The sequence below is a fragment of the Misgurnus anguillicaudatus genome, chromosome 12 (assembly GCF_027580225.2).
Source record: "Misgurnus anguillicaudatus chromosome 12, ASM2758022v2, whole genome shotgun sequence".
Lineage (NCBI taxonomy): Eukaryota > Metazoa > Chordata > Actinopteri > Cypriniformes > Cobitidae > Misgurnus > Misgurnus anguillicaudatus.
This window is the reverse complement of record NC_073348.2, coordinates 18853857-18870616: the sequence shown is the minus strand read 5'-3', so window position 1 is coordinate 18870616 and position 16760 is coordinate 18853857. Positions and strand designations below refer to the sequence as shown.

The following is a 16760-nucleotide window of genomic DNA, read 5'->3' as shown; positions in this document are numbered from 1 at the left end:
ATCCATCGTATGCCCGCTTCGAAATCTAACCGGAAATAGTAGGTCATCTGGGTACTTTTCGCATACTGTTTTTGGAATAATACGTATTCGGACATACTACTCGCCTACTGCTTTTCGCCTACTATATTGTATGGAAGTAGGCGGTTTCAGACGCAGCACTGTGATAGAGGCAAATGGAAGCGACTATTGTTGCAACTCAAGTTTATCACTTCAACCCAGATTTGATTTTACCATTGTAAGCGGAAATCCATAGGAGGAAATGCGACGCAGATTTTTTTGACCTGAGACAGCGCTTGCATTTCACGTAGAATGGACGCCCCAGCACATCAGGCTGAGCACAGCCTACACCGTAGCTACATTGTAGAACGTACACGAGACCATAAATTGCACATTACATGTTATATTCGCTTTATATAATATTGTTACGTGTCATATTATATTACTTCGTGGTTTATGCCTTTTAAAACTGCGGTCAATAGTAGATGCTCCACCCGCTGATATCACATGTTCCCTGATTAGAGACGAGCAAGATTTGACGGCCGTTCTGAACCAGGATCAGGGCACCAGGGCTTTTTTGTGTGGAAAAGCTCAGCACGGTTCCAAATTAGGTGTGAGCTCTTGTGCCAGCCCCAGTTGAAAAGTGGCAATGGAGAGTGGAACATCATTACAACTGTAACAAATTTATGACTGTTCTTTGTACAATAAATCTTCCTTGACTAACATCATGAAGTGGTGGATAGTGCATGTGCTGTGACGCCGTGCACAGTCGTACTTGTATATGGTGAACCACAGCTCAAACCCAGCTTGAGCCATTTTTTATGATGTCGCCCAATTGCTCTTGAAACAAGATGGTCGGAAATGCTTGTGTGAGTGCATATATCTATAGCAACAATGCTTTAAAGTGGATGAATTTAAGAGCAAGAAAGATTTAATCATGCAAACCGCTCAAGCACAGCAAGCTGTGTCAAACCCGCAAAGCACTTCCATTAAAAACTCTCACTCTGACTCGCTGTGTGCCTATATATACATATACACATACATACATATGTGTGTTTGTATGTGCATATATAGACACACTATATATAAGAAAATTGTAGATCAACCTATCAGTTCCCAAAATAACTCATCTAATGTTAAACGACTAGTCAGTTTTGTAATCCAGTCGTAAAGCATATAACCAGCACTCAAGCATATATTCTGGCTCTGCCAGGGTTAAAATGAAATGAAGAGAGCAGTCTTTATAAACAGGAACAGGCGGTCGGTAGCTCTTATTAATAATGAGATCAGAGAGGTCGACACAGCCGGTCTGAATCGAGCGCAGAGACCCGCTCCGCATTTTGTGTTATTCATGTCAGCCAGGTGTTGTTGGAAGGGAAAGCTCACTTCAGGTGGAGCTACGGTCACACTGTTTCCCTATTGGTGCGTTATTGTCACCTCAGCCTAACAGGAAAGAACACAAAGCTTATCTTCTCCTTTTTTAGACCAAATTCAAATGAGCCCAGGTGGAGTATGAATATGCAAAAAAGGAAAGAAAACAAAAGATAGGATCTTTTTACCCTTTACAGCTAAGCCTTTCTGTAATGCCTGTGACATTTAGAGTGCGGAGATGAGCTGAGGCTGATGAAACGCTACGCTGATGCTTAACGGCAGCATCGTAATTGCTGTATCTCTGGACACGCCCTTAAAGGGCCGGGGCAGGTCAAGCCGCCACGATTTCATGACTGCATACGTCAGGACTGGTCACCAGCTCAACCATGCCGTTTTCCCGCTCTGCCATTACTGTTGAGTGCATTTAATTAGTAGAGGGAAGAGAGCGAGTGATTGAATGAGTGTGAGAGAGAGAGAGAGAGAGAGAGAGAGAGAGAGAGAGAGAGAGAGCAATTAAACCCATTCATTCACAGCTATTCCCTCTAAAGCCTCTACATTAAAACAATTCTCTTTATAGAAATAGCTCAGCTACTTTAACTTCAGCACCATCAAAAAAACAGCTTAAAATCATAACGGCTGGATTCTCTAAATATTTTATGCGCACAATTTAGGAGAGATATTTTAGAAACAGTCACAATATTTACTTAATACGTTTAAAATGAGTTCCTGTATACATTAAGTGGAGGAGCAAAGAGAGAGTGAGTAGTTCGATGGTCTTTTCAAAACCTGTTAGCAAAACTTTGTACGTGCATACACGTAGATCTCATTGACTCGAACAACTTTCACGCTGACACCCTATGAGCCCCACCCAACAGGAAGTGGGCCATTTTAGATTGTTTGATAAGTGCATGCAGGGATCTTTTAAATACTCCTCTTAGGGAATTCATTCGATTGACACCAAATGTGATGAACATGATGCCAAGACATTGGAGATGCTAAATTGTGAACAGATTTTAAAAAATATCTCGAAAGCTGTTGACATGGCGAGGTGACAAATATATGGAAAAAAATCAAGGAAACAGGAAGTGTCTCATTTCTGCTGCACACATTGAGTGATTTCAATCACATCTGAGAAATATGTTTGGTTATGGGGTCGGATCATATTGATGTAGTTAGTGTAAGTCACAGGCATAGCGCCACCAACTGGCAACAGGAAGTGTGTCTCTTAAACAGATTTTAAAAGTCCACATATATCTACCCAAGTCGATCCAGACATGGTCAGAAAATTTAGAGAGATGGAGGAGGATAATATCTTGAAAAGTGTTGCCATGGCAACCTGTCAAACTTTAGCTCTTTCACCGCCATTGACGAGTTAACTTGTCAATTAAGAGAAAACGCTTTCCTGCCAACAAGTTTTTCTAGCAATCCAAAATTGATAAAAATTTGGTATATTCGAAGAAACCTACCCATATTTGAGAGGTGATAAAAAGAGAACAAATAGGATTAATTTGATTAATTTTTTGTTGATTGAAAGCAGAGAGTCTGTTCTTTCATTTGATTTTTGTTATTGTTTATGTATATTTATGTTTATATATTTAAAGAAGAACATTTTCTGGATGGCATTAAAGTTTTGTGAAAATCATAAAAAATGCAGCCACTGGCTGTCAACTTTTTTAAAAATGCTGGCATGGAAATAGTTTATATTACATGCAGGTGTATTTAAGGCTCTGAGCATGCTTAAAATGTCATTAAATTTGGTTTTATATAATACGATAAGATAAAAAACTGCTACTGTATTACATATAAAATATTTGAGGAGCTCAAATGCAAAAACCCGCTAAGCGCCACATCTGTCCAAAGTGAGATAATAATATATTTACTGAATACTCTTGGCACCCATCACTTGTTTATCAAATACCAAATCCTCTTAATTTGCCTCATGCCATTCAAAAATAAGCCTCATGCCATTTAAAAATACGGCTTTGTTGGCAGAATCTGTTAATTCAATTCAATTAAGCGCTTTTCACAAGTGTTAATTGTTGCAAAGCAGCTTTACATGAGAAGATGTAGAGGAGAACACAGAAAATCAATAGATAATATAATAAGTAGAGATAGTGGTTAAACCGTACAAGCGAGCATATTAATAATGTAACGTATACAGTAAAGTGCTAAGTTAAGCCAAAGTTGGCTGACTCTCCCTGGGACGAAAAAACCCCCTAGGAAAAAACCCAATGAGAAAAACTCCTAAAAGGACAAAAACCCTTGGGAGGAATTAATATATATTTATATATATAGATAGATACGGTAGGGATAGGAGGCGGGTAAGCGAATTAAACTGGTTTAGCCGATGGTCGGGCAAAATAAAATAGCATAATTTTTCAGCAAAGTCCTGTAAGTGCACAGAAAGAGAATTGGATGAACGATGGCATGCGTAAGTCAAGGTGCAAATGTTTTAGCCGGTTAAAGGAGGTTTACAAAATATATATTCTTAGAGTCATTTTAAAAGTGGAGATTTCTGCATGTATTTAGAGGGTTTTGCAACAAAAGACTAGCCTGACGTTGTCATACTCAATTCTAGTCAGAATTTGAGTCTGATACCGCTCCATTGAGCTATAATTATGAGGCGTGTCTCAACCAAAAAATGCCTCTGCACTCAATTGGATAGACCTACGACCAATCAGAGCAACGGAGTGTGTGACGTATGTTGAAATTACGTCTTTGCAGCCTGACCGAACTGCTAGTTATTTCGCTACAATGACACTAACATTGTGATTATACTGAGTTAGCGAATGTACATCACCACCTATTATGTTTACAACATTTTGTTTATATCACAACATGAAGTATTTACTAAGTGAGTAAGACTATCTCTTACCATTTGTACGTTTGGTGAACTTCATCCACAACAATAACTTACCCATTACGTTGGCTTGAAAATATTGGAGCCTAGCATGTCCCTCCACTTATTCAGCAACCACGATTCCGGGCTTCCGAAAAGAAGCTGGCAATGACCGCTAATTATATCCATCTCGTCGTGCACGCTGAGTTGCGCCGTGATAACGTTAGCCATTTCAGTTGCGACCAACTTTTGCCGAATAGGTAGGATGGCAAAAACATCAACAAATGCCCTGCTCGCGTTTCTCTGTTCCTCTTTTAAAATCAATGCTCTGTCGATATCTTTTAGAACAGACTCAATGTCAGAATCCACACATCTGAACTCTACAGCGGCAGCCATTCAACACACGCGCTCTTTGGTGACGTGGTTCATTACGTTACTGTTGATTATCTGTCCATTATCGTATAAAGCCCGCCCTGACAATTTGATTGGTTCGACCAGCATTTGTCTTAGCATAGTAGCTCCTCAATGGAGAAACGCCAGACCGATCTTCCCGTTTTCAAATTCTTGTGGGCGGGGCTAAGATCGTCTGGCACCCAGGCTAACAAAAGACAGTCAATGTTGTTAAATTTGTTTTGTAAAATGAAATGACAATGAAGTGATATTTAACCTAAACCAAAAATTCTGATAAAAAAAGACAAATAATTTACAAGAAAACATGTCAGACGCACTTAAAGGGTTTTGCATCTGAACTATATAATTATACACATATACATGCTACACACTATGCGTGTGTGCATGTGTGTATATAAAAAAATCTACATTAAATGTAATTTCATTCTGAGCACAATATATAATAAAAGGTTTATTGTGTGTCACTGCAAATAAAAATGCGATTACACAGGTGTGACAGGTTTTCTTGAGAGGGGAGATGTTATTTCCGCAACAGCAAACAGAAATCTGCTGCTACTTGTTGCTGAATGCTATTTATAAGACGTGTTGCAGTTGCAAAGATGGAAAGCAAAACGTATAATTTTTCTTTGGTCGTTTTAAAACTGATTGGAAGAGAAGAGGCTTTAAAAATGTTTAATAATGGTTTGATCATTTAATAGGCTGGCTGGGATTCTGTAATTAACGGGCAGAGAAAATGAAATCAGGTTGTCAGGGACACAGATGTTAATAATGCAAAAGCGCAATTTTCACCAATCATTATTCAGGAGAGCGCATCGCTGGAGGTTATATACCGATTTCTTATTTCTAAAGTGCAGGCTAGTTATTGTTTTGACATGCGGCAACAGAATGGTTGTGATTAAAAATGAAAGTTAGGTCGTTTCCTTAAAGGTACAGTACATGCACAATTGTAAACCGTGTCGTCATTTACTTTCGCTTCATACTTGTGTTTCGGTTACAAGACACGCAAAGGCCAATAGTGCAGAAGAAAAACTCGAAATGTACTTGTAATGACTCCTTCAATAGTGTTGTTTTTTCATCTCATTCACTCTCAAAGTCTCATTCACTTTCATCATGTGGAAAAAAGCAGCACGGGCCGCGACCAAATTGCTTAAAGTGAAATAAAGTTGTACGGACGTGCAGCAACATGAAACATTGTGCGTTGAACACGAAACTTGATGGAGCTCTTGATCGTATAGGCACTGTGGGATGCTCAGACCATAGTTTTTGATGTTGAAAGCAGCAAGCAAAATAACCATGGAAACAGTGGGGAGGGGAGTTCAAAGAGAGATTTCCTCTTATGTAATATTCAGTATGGTGCCACCAAAGAATATACTGGGACAAGCTGGCCACACCAAATTGGCGTGACCCACAGCTAATATTCTCAACACAAATCTAAAAACTAAACAATGAGTCCACCATTCAACAGTTGATTTTTGCACGCATTTCCATGCAACAGATCCTGTAAACAACAGTAGGTACCCGCCTGTTTCGGCTGGTGAAAGGAAAACTACAACATCCCTGGAAAGGCACAAATATAAAAAAAATTGACAGCAAACAAATCAATATCCCTGAGACTCAAGCCATCTGTTTCCCTTGTCTTGACCACAACATGTCGCTGTGCCAAATTGCCCTGTTACAAACAGGCATCAGTGGACAATAACATTTTCCATCAGACAAAATTGAGGAACTGAAGAGTGAATTTGTGGCCGAGAGCTCTCGGCTGGAGGAGGGAATAGGCCTGCTGGATATACGCCAGGCTGAAATGATATTTAGTTTTATCAAGCGCCCCATGCAGCAGATTTAAAACAAACAAGTCCTAGTGCTTTGCCTCTCAGCTTGGGTTTAAAGGGAAACTTAGGAGGGGTGATCTTGTCCTGCGGAGCGAGCGATTTTGAAGTAAATATTAGAGCTAGACAGACATCAGACCATCTACTTCCTGTTGGAGATATTATGCAATGAGTGAAAAACAACACCATTTCATGTTTTTTGACAGCCTGGTGGTTACTGAGTTTACTGGATTTACGTATCATGCATGCATGCAGGGGCAAGCATACAAATTTGCGCAATAATATCCCTGAATTACTAGTGTTGGCAGGACAGGCGATAGCAAAACGTTCAGCAAAACATAAAGGCATTCTTATTAACATCATCATGCTCTGTTTTTAAGATACTGTCATACAATCTCATGGCAATTTATAACTATTGTACGAGACGTTTTAGTATGATCTGCTTTTGCCCAATTGACACTGGAGTTAAAGGGATAGTTCACTCAAAAATGACAATTTTGTAAATATTTTACTCACTCACATGTTGTTATAAACCTGTATAAATTTCTTTGTTCTGATGAACACAAAGGAAGATATTTTGAGAAATGTTTGTAACCGTTTGTGGACCCCATTTACTTACACAGTATTCTTTTTTGCTACTATGGAAGTGAATGGGGTCCACGAACGGTTTAGTTACAAATATTTCTTAAAATATCTTCCTTTGTGTTCATCAGAACAAAAAAGTTCAAAATGCGGGTTTGTAACAACATCAGATTGAGTAAATGATGAACTATCCCTTTAAGGGTGGGGTTAGGGAATGGAACTTTATTCTTACTTTTAACCTGCAAGATTTATTTTTTTTTTAAGTTATTTTTAAGGCATTTTCAGCTTTAATTAACAGACAGTTTTGTAAGGAGAGGACAAGAAAACAGGGTGGAGAGATGGGAATGGGACTGGAAAAGGACGTTGAATAGGGACTAGAACTTGGGTCGCCGAAAGTGGCTTCGACTATCTGTATGATTTTTGTAAAAAATATTTTGTAGGATTTACATCATACGACATAAGAATTTGCCATCTCATAAAATAGTTAAGTTTTCCGAGAGATCAGGTTGAATATTCTCGAATATTATTCATAATGTACTTTTATATTTGACCATTAAGTTTCCCTTAAGACTTCTGTGACTCACGAGTACAGCAGTGAAAGTTAAATAACGACTCTGATTTAACTTTCAATAGCAACATTTTTGTTAATGGAAAACACCACCGTTTTTCAATATTTTCATTTTTCAATATAGTTCTTATTTTTATCTGCTTAAAAAAATCATGTATCATTTTGTGCCACCATACTTACTTGTGTAACTACTTATGTAACAGTCTTTAACTAGAGAAAACATGGAAGTGTTTGGTGGCTTCTAAATCTATCCCTGTTTGGATCCTGGGGAATGGGTGGGGCTGGGCTGGATGCTAATACATTCACGGCACGCTGTACAAAGATTAAGTGCATGCATTGAATAACAATATGTATGTATTTATTTGTCTAAGTTGAGGTAAGAACATAATAAAAAATTAAAAAACGGTGATGTGTTCCTTTAAAGTTTATAATTTTATTAACCTGTATTGACTCAATTCATCATTTTTTATTCAAACTGATTCAAAATTACATCCAAAACAAGAATTATTACACAATTTCGTAAATTTTTTCAGGGAAATGTATCTTTTTTTTAAAAAGATATTTAGGTGTATATTTTAAAAATGATTATTTTTTTATTTTGAAGAGTAACTTAAGTCAGTTAAATCACTTTGATCATCTTCTTTCTGCCATCTTAACACATCCAATTATTTCATCCGATTCACTCCCTCAAACTGCAAAGAAGAATTAATTCTCTGCGGCTGCTTTTATTTTCAGTAGACCCCGCGGTGCACGTCGAGTGTGTGAACATGTGAGAAGAGCTTATTTAACTCTTTCTCTCTCAGACTCTTAAACCAGATCCTCCAAATAGCATTAATGTGCATTACGCATAGATTTAAAAGTTAATAACTGTGAATATTCTGATAATTTTTAAACCAGAATCAAGCTAAAACACTTTTGTAACCAGTTTGTTAAAGATTTATGCATTACACTGAAAGTAATCGTTTGTTATACTGAAAATAATAAACAACATTATAATCAATACTATAATCTTGCTGCACGGTAAACACTGAATATTTAAAGCACATGCACCAGTAAGCCAGGTGTCAACAGGGATTTCAACAACAGATGGATGTCATAGTGCAACAAAGCAGAAAAAAATACAGAATAAACTGCTCATTTATTTAGACTTTATAAATAATAGTCTCATTACAAGCTTGAGAATTGTGCAGTTGAGTAGCTGACTCATACCTAATTCACTTTAAATCCCCCAAAATTAAGTACTCATGTTTTATAATCCTTATAATAATTATTATTATATACAATTTTATTGGATGCTTTTATAAAAAGCCAACATTAATCAAAATTAAAATGAATAAAAAATGCATATAAAAAATGTGTAAATGCACGTTACAATAGCTTTAACTAGAGTAAACTATCCTAAGATTATCTAAAGATATTTATTCTCAACTAATCAAATGTAAATACCATTGTATGTTAATTGTTTGTGTGAATACTGTATATGTAACCATGGACCACAAAACAAGTCATAAGGGTCATTTATTTATTTATTTGATATTTCATTTGAAAATTAATAAATAAACTTTCCATTGATGTACAGTTTGTTAGGATAGGAAAATATTTGGCCTAGATACAACTATTTTAAAATCTGGAATCTGAGGAAGCAAAAAATATATAAATCTTTGACAAAAAGTAGTCCAATTCAAGTCCTTGGCAACTGCATCTATTCACAAGAATAAAGTTCTAATATATTGATGGTAGGAAATAAACAAAATATCTTTATGAAACGTGATCTTTAAATAATATCCTAATGATTTTTGGCATAAAATGTAAATAATTCAAATAATTTTGTCAATAATTTTGACACATACACATGTATTGTTGGCTATTAATACGTGCGACTTATGACTGATTTTCTGGTCCAGTGTCATATATATATAATATTTATACACAAACACACACACACATACACATCATAGCCAATATAACATACAAAATCCTTCTCCAAAGCAAACTGACAACGCATGCCCAAGACACAAAGCTGGTAAACTTTACACCTCAACTTTCACACTTTCATATATCTGAAGACATTAATGGTAGTTTCTCAAATTAGAATTAAAAACAACCCATGCAAAACAGTACCTTAAGCTCAACTCCAGCATCTCAGATTAATCCTCTGTGTTTACAAGCGACTGAAGGCAAGAGAGGAAAAATAAAAGAGTGACAGAAAGAGAGGGAGACAGGAGGAGGAGGAGAGTGACAGAAGTACGTGTAGGATGAAGAGAAAAGTGAAACAGACGGAGCTCAGAAAATAGTGACGCTTCAGGAGACAGGAGAGGACAGAGGGAAAGATGAACCACATGAAGGGAGGGGGTGTTTAATGGGTGAGAGATCGACAGAGAGAGAGAGACAGGACATGCGCACACACATACATTATTGTTAACAGGATGCTGTCTGCGTGCCGTGGACAGATCGGCACGGTAAGAATAGAGGAAAATGTGACGTGTATGCACATATTAACTGATGACAAACAAGTGATCATCAATAAATGCAGTTTATGTATGAGAAGGTGCTAGCATCTTGGGTGGAAAGAGAGAAAGAAATTAGGGAACAATGGAGAGCAACAGGTTGAGGAGTCTCCCTAGAAACAGAGGGAGTGGACTGTAGCACACGGGAAACAGCTGTCCTATCATCTCGAGTTCGCTTCCTGAATGCATGACACACTGCAAACAATTTCTCTTATAGAGATGTTTAAATGTCTACAAATGTGCATCTTTTTTAATAACTTATCATACTATTTATTGTCATAAGGAATTTAAAAAAATCATGTTTGTCAATGTTATCATGCTTTAAAAACAGAAAACTATAGTCAGGGCTCCCACACCTTAGTTAACTTCAAATTCAAGGACCTTTCAAGGACTTTCCAGGTCCAATACCTCTTAAATTCAAGGACTAAATGTGGGGACACATTTCAAGTGAGAGCAAGATAACATCGTGTTACCTTTTAAGATACATTGTTACAATTCCCTTTCGAGGGAACTCGCACTGCGTCACTGCGTTGACACTTTGGGGATGCCTCCAGGGTTAAGTGCGTCTGAATGTGTATATCAAATTCGACCAATGGTGAGGCTTAACGACCAAGACAGGGTGACGCGGGAGCCAGGAAGTATATCGCTATCTGAAATATTGTCAAAGATGACGTTACAGGCACGCAGGAAGTATGGCAAGGGAGACGCAGCGTCTCGTTCCCTTTTTAGGTAACAACAGTTACATACGTAACCCGAGACGTTTTCATGTGTCAAACACAACTATGTAAAAAACATTTTGGTATGAATCAACATTCGCATACAGAAGATATAAGCATTTAAAGCGAACAGTTTTGCATGTGTACTTAAACGTCTACAATTTTAATGATATTATCCTACACTACACAGGGATTAATATGGATTTTTTTCCAGAAAACTTCCAGATTCAAGCACTTTCAATGACCTGTATCTATGTATGTATATTTTCAAAAACTTCCCAGGGCCTTGAATTTTTTCCCCAGATTTACAAACTTTCAAGGAACCGTGGGAACCCTGTATAGTGTTAATGCAGTGTTTGTCGATACAGTATATACGATTCGTGTAAGTGTGAAGTATACATTCTTCATACTATAAGTAGGGAAGCAGACACATTCAAATGCAGGGCTAGCAAAGAAATTGTAAAAATTGTAATCCATGCCGCAAGCAAAAGTTATTCAGAATTACTTAAACTGCATTTATCTTTTATGTCATAAAAAACCCAGTGTTATTCTACAGTTTATTCGTAAATTTCGTAGTGCAAAACAAAGACATAGAAACATAGATGTGTCTATGTTTAAAAAGTAAACAATCCTAAGCTGTGTATATTCTTGGCACTTCAAATTTAGCAATTCGGAAGTGATACTTTATCATTATAACATGGTATGGCCCACACTCCCACATAAACAGATACGTGTATTTCCACATGCGTTTCTTATTATGTTGCTGAATTGTTCGCGTTCAATGCTTTTTATTGACTTGTCAAGTGAAAAAAATCTGACGTGTTAGACGAAGGCCAGTGTGTGTGTGTGCCATATTGTCTATGATATCTATTATTGAGATGCCCCCTGCATCAGTAACCGGATACCACTGGACAAACAGAAGATACCAATTAACTAGCACTGTTGAAAGAGCCACGGAGACTGGGTAAATGCAAACAGCACATAATAAAAAGGAAAAGATAGTTGAAAAGAGAAGTTTTATAACGTCACGTGTGTTATAATTTATAACATATTTATAACATACGACTGTGTTTCTCTATAAATGCAATTAAAAGACAAGTTCGGTATTTTACACTTAAAGCCCTGTTTTCAGATTGTTTATGATGAAATAGAACGGTTTTGACTGAAATTTTGACATATGTGGCTGCCCCGAGAATTTTTGGGTGTTTGTTGTATCAGCCCCCACCTCTACAATGGCTGTATAGGTGCACTAGAACAATCCTTTTTAAAATGCATTAAACTTTTGTTTACAAAGACGTGAAACTCACCGAGTGGTCAGGGGTGTTCACTGATATGCTCACACAAAATCGCTGCAAAAGACGCATTCCAACAGGTTTTATCGTAGTTTATCCAACTCCATTGACTTGTATTAGATGTGCTGTGATGTACGGTATTACTCCGCGCTGGGAACGTTGTTTGTATTCTTGCAATTGGCAAAGGCGGATTATCGCCACCAACTGGCCTGGAGTGTCTATTATTCAAGCTCTCAACGGAAGAATGTACGGATGTGAGGCGTTTGGAAAAATAGGCCCACAAGTTTACAAGTTCAACGAATGCTAAAACACTTGTTGGAAAGCATCTTTTGCAGCGATTTTTGTGTGAGCATATCAGTCACTCTTTTTAGCATTAAAGTACAGGACAACTTACAGCTGACCCTCAGCCTAATAAAACAAGTTATTATGGCAACTACAGTAACCATATACTACAGTAAAACTTTTGTTTAAAGCCTTTGTTGTCATCAAAAAAAATAAAAAATAACAATAATAAAAAATGGTAACTTACACTTATTATTCAATAGATGGTATAGATGTTTCATTGGACACACACACACACGTTGTCGCGGTTACACGCGTGAACCGAAGTGAACTTTTGGTCTGTATTTATTTATCGGTCTGGCTAGTGGCTAAACTGATCTCTAAAACAAATAATTTGCCAAAAAATAAAATGTTTTGTTGCTTTTACACAGTAACATTAACATAGTGTAAAAGTTGTCATATCAGTTAGATATGATAATTGAACGAATGTAATTTATTTGTCATTTATTTAAAAAATAAAATACTGTAAAAAGACTCTTTGTTGTTATTGATTGTATGTGGAAGTTTACCAGAAGTTACGTTTAGTCCACAAAAGCCGTTTGTTTAAGTTGTTGCTGCTGAAACTAATATACATATATAATATATACATCAAAATGCCATGGTATCATAAAGCCTTACATTTTAGGAATCATAATTTATTATCGTTTAAAAATAACTAGTAACTATGTGGAAATTATCGTAACCATGGTGAATTTTTGTAAGGCGATGATAATTTTACACTTGTTAAAGACAAACGTCTCAACGTTAGCATGTGTCACAACACGTTGAGTCTGACGGATCTCACGTTAACCTCACAGCTAATTTTCACATTCCCATAAAAACCCACAAAACTCATGATTCAATTATTGTGCTTTTGTGTTTAGCCCTCCCATTACCCACAATCCCCCTTACTTCAAAAAACAAAACAAACAAAAGAAAAACATATCAGGTTGACACGAGCATTGCATCCTTTTTATTTCTTACACAGATAAGAAAAACCTGTTTTGGTGTTTTATGTGCTTCTACACCCCAAAATCTGTCCACTGCTGCCCTCAGGGGGACAACGAAAGAGTGCCAAAAGGACCAAGATCCCGTATTTTTACCCAATATCACGCACAAACATCACAAGCAGACTGACAAAGGTTGTGTGTATAGATTAGGGAGTGATCCAGACTACATTCACACCTCAGATGTGAAAGTTAATTAACACCAGCTAATGAGTACACCGTTCCTACTTAAAATTCAACATATTTTTTTATTTTTGCTGCTAATAACAAAAGTAGTAAGAAACAACCTACAGAAATTAGGGATATTTTTGGACCATTAAGATATTTTGCATTGTGTTTTTATTGAATGCCAAATAAACACCTTGTGAAATGGCATGATAATAAGCACAATTATTCATATGATGGTATATTAGGTCTTATTACATGGCTTGTTGGAGTGCTTGATTCTGATTGGCCAGTCGCAGCATTTGCAGTTATTCTTATTCCCAGAAAACAACTGCTTAGTTCAAACTAATAACACATGGATACCCAGATGCTGCAAATCATTGACAGGTACAGTTTAATATTAGACATAAATTAAATATAAATGTCTTTTAATACCATTTATAACATTATATTTAAAAATGATTAACCAAATAGTGTGTTTGTGACATATGAACGTCTTGTCTTATCTTAAAACAGAAAATAAACAGGTTATCCTCACGGAAGATCTGCATTTGTTAGAAATTAGCTAAAATATTTTCATATCAATATTTAAAGGGGACATTTCACAAGACTTTTTTAAGATGTAAAACAAATGTTCGGTGTCCTCAGAGTACGTATGAGAAGTTAAAAGTATTAAACAGATATTTTATTATATCATGTTAAAATTGCCACTTTGTAGATGTGAGCAAAAACGTGCCGTTTTGGGTGTACCCTTTAAAATGCAAATGAGCTGATCTCTGCACTAAATGGCAGTGCCATGGTTGGATAGTGCAGATTAAGGGGCGGTATTATCCCCTTCTGACATCACAAGGGGAGCCACATTTCAATGACCTATTTTTTGCTTGCAGAGGATGGTTTACCAAAACTAAGTTACTGAGTTGATCTTTTTCACATTTTCTAGGTTGATAGAAGCACTGGGGACCCAATTATAGCACTTAAACATGAAAAAAGTCAGATTTTTATGATATGTCTTCTTTAATGTTCCTTACTTATAAGATAAATTGCTGTGTAATAAGTGGGATGATGTACAGGAGGCCGATTGTTATCGTGAAATAAGCCCTTTTAGTCTGATACAAGACCCTTGGCGTCGCATTGGGTCCTGATCTTACTGTCTGGGCTTATATTTGTCATAACAACCGGCTGCCTTTACATTAACCCTTACATATCACAGGGTTCATCTTATTTTTTTAAATAGCCAGCCATGCATTTGTTTACAGCTATTCCCTAGTTTCTAATGTTTATTGAGACAATTTTAGTGGTCAAAACATTGTATACGAATAAGAAAAACGTAAAAAAAAAATGTATGAAACATTTACAAAAAATATGTAAAGAGTCATAAAAGAGTAGTTTTATTAAACACTTATATGTATTAAAAATTGTCAATAAAATGAACAAACTTTCATAAAAAATATATAATAAAAAGAAAAACACTCAAAAAAAAGGCAAATAATTTTCAAATAAACCACAGTCTTTCTTAATTGTTATAATTTGTGTTCACATTTTTCGTAAATTATCTCAAGTAGGCTTTACTCTCATTGGCTACTGAGATTTGGATTGACAGCTTCCTGACTAGGAAGTCTACACTTCAGTGGAGCAGATTTGGAAAAGTGATCTGTATTGCCATTGAGTTATTGTCATTTTCTTTCTTAATACAATATTTTCATTTGTTTCTTAAAAGTTTGCTTTCAGTTTTATTGGCACAGGTGTGATTCCGTAGGCATGGAAGTACTTGGACCTATTTTACTTTGTGCTGGTTTATAAAGTATCACGGTAACGACAATCTAACGAGAAGAAACACAAAATGCCACATGATGTTATTGAGAATTTGAGGATTGATGAAAAAGTTGTCATGAAAACAATGATGCCCCTACAGAGTCGATAAAATCAGTCAACAAGCAAGACAAAGAAGAAAGAGGAACTGCAAACTCATGTTACTGTGGGGAGGGCCAGACCGGTGTCCATTTCCCTTTAATATTGTAAGGAGGTAATAAAGAGGAGAGAACTGAAACCAGCCCAGCTGACTGTGAGGCCAGATAGGAGCCGCCATATGATCCCATCAAACCCAGCATGGCTTTCACCTGAGCTGCAGTGTCTGTGGGGTAAAACGCAGAAACCGGTACGTAGATGGATGAGATGTGCTGCCTGTCAGTACCGACCGTGATGCCGGAGCACATGTCAACATGAATTCACTGTAACTAGATAACCAACCCATGTTATACGTGAGAGGCTAGTTTGGATAAATATCGTTCTGGATTGTCAAATGCTGTAATGTTGAACTGAAAGTTGCATTTCCTTTAAGCAAACTACTGAGCAAACAAAAACACACAAACATAAAGCTGTCATTTATTTTATCTTTAGAATAAAGCCTATGTCTGTCTGGGCAGGTTTACAAGAAGTGCCACTAAAAATAACAATGTCTTCCTGCCTACATTCTTCCATAATACTTTTAAACAGTGTTTGCCAAAGCAATTATATTGATTAAAGCTATGTATATAAAATGATATATCCGACACACAATATGAAACTAAATGTATACAGAGTTAGCTATGGTTTTTTTTACAATTGTTTTACTGTATTTCTCAAAAGAAATCCCCTAATAGTTCTGCAAACGCAAAGTATCCTTGCTAGTTGAGTAATACATTATAACACCAGCAAACTGCTACAAGCTAACAGGTGCTATTCACTTGCTAACAACATAAAAGAAACTTATCAGTCAACAACAAAAAAAAAGTATTCTAGAAAACTCGAGTCACACAGTACATTTCCAGTGGACCAACACAGTGAAAGTAAGAGACAAATCTCCACTCCCTCACAGGTCGAGAGAAACAGGGCGAATCGATGTGGGAGTTGGGTGCATCCGGGGCACCGCATAGTTTTCATTCCTCACAGATGAAAAGCGAGGTGAGGAGAAAGGGGGAGAACTTTGGGTGAAATACAGGAGTAAAGTCGAACAATAGCCTTCTCAGCAAGACTCTCAGCCCTGCTAGCCAAAACACGGGCCGCCGGCAGAGACGAGAATGCCAGAGTGAGGCTAACAATGCTGAGCAGTCAAAATACTGAAGGCTCGACGGTAACACAAGGCAACACGGTGGACAAACACGTTCAATTGAAATAATGGA

General features: G+C 36.8%; 1 protein-coding gene across 7 annotated transcripts in view; it reads right to left on the bottom strand.

Annotated features, from left to right (window-relative positions):
* ptbp3 (polypyrimidine tract binding protein 3) overlaps positions 1–16760 on the bottom strand; it is an 83854-nt gene that overhangs the window by 50424 nt on the left and 16670 nt on the right. The window contains exon 1 of one of the 7 annotated variants that reach the window (XM_055208949.2): positions 9716–9906. The exons of the other annotated variants lie outside the window; for them this stretch is intronic. The gene's annotated coding sequence lies outside the window, so the exon portion shown is untranslated. Of the gene's footprint in view, positions 1–9715; positions 9907–16760 lie in introns of those variants that run through there. 7 annotated transcript variants of the gene reach the window in all.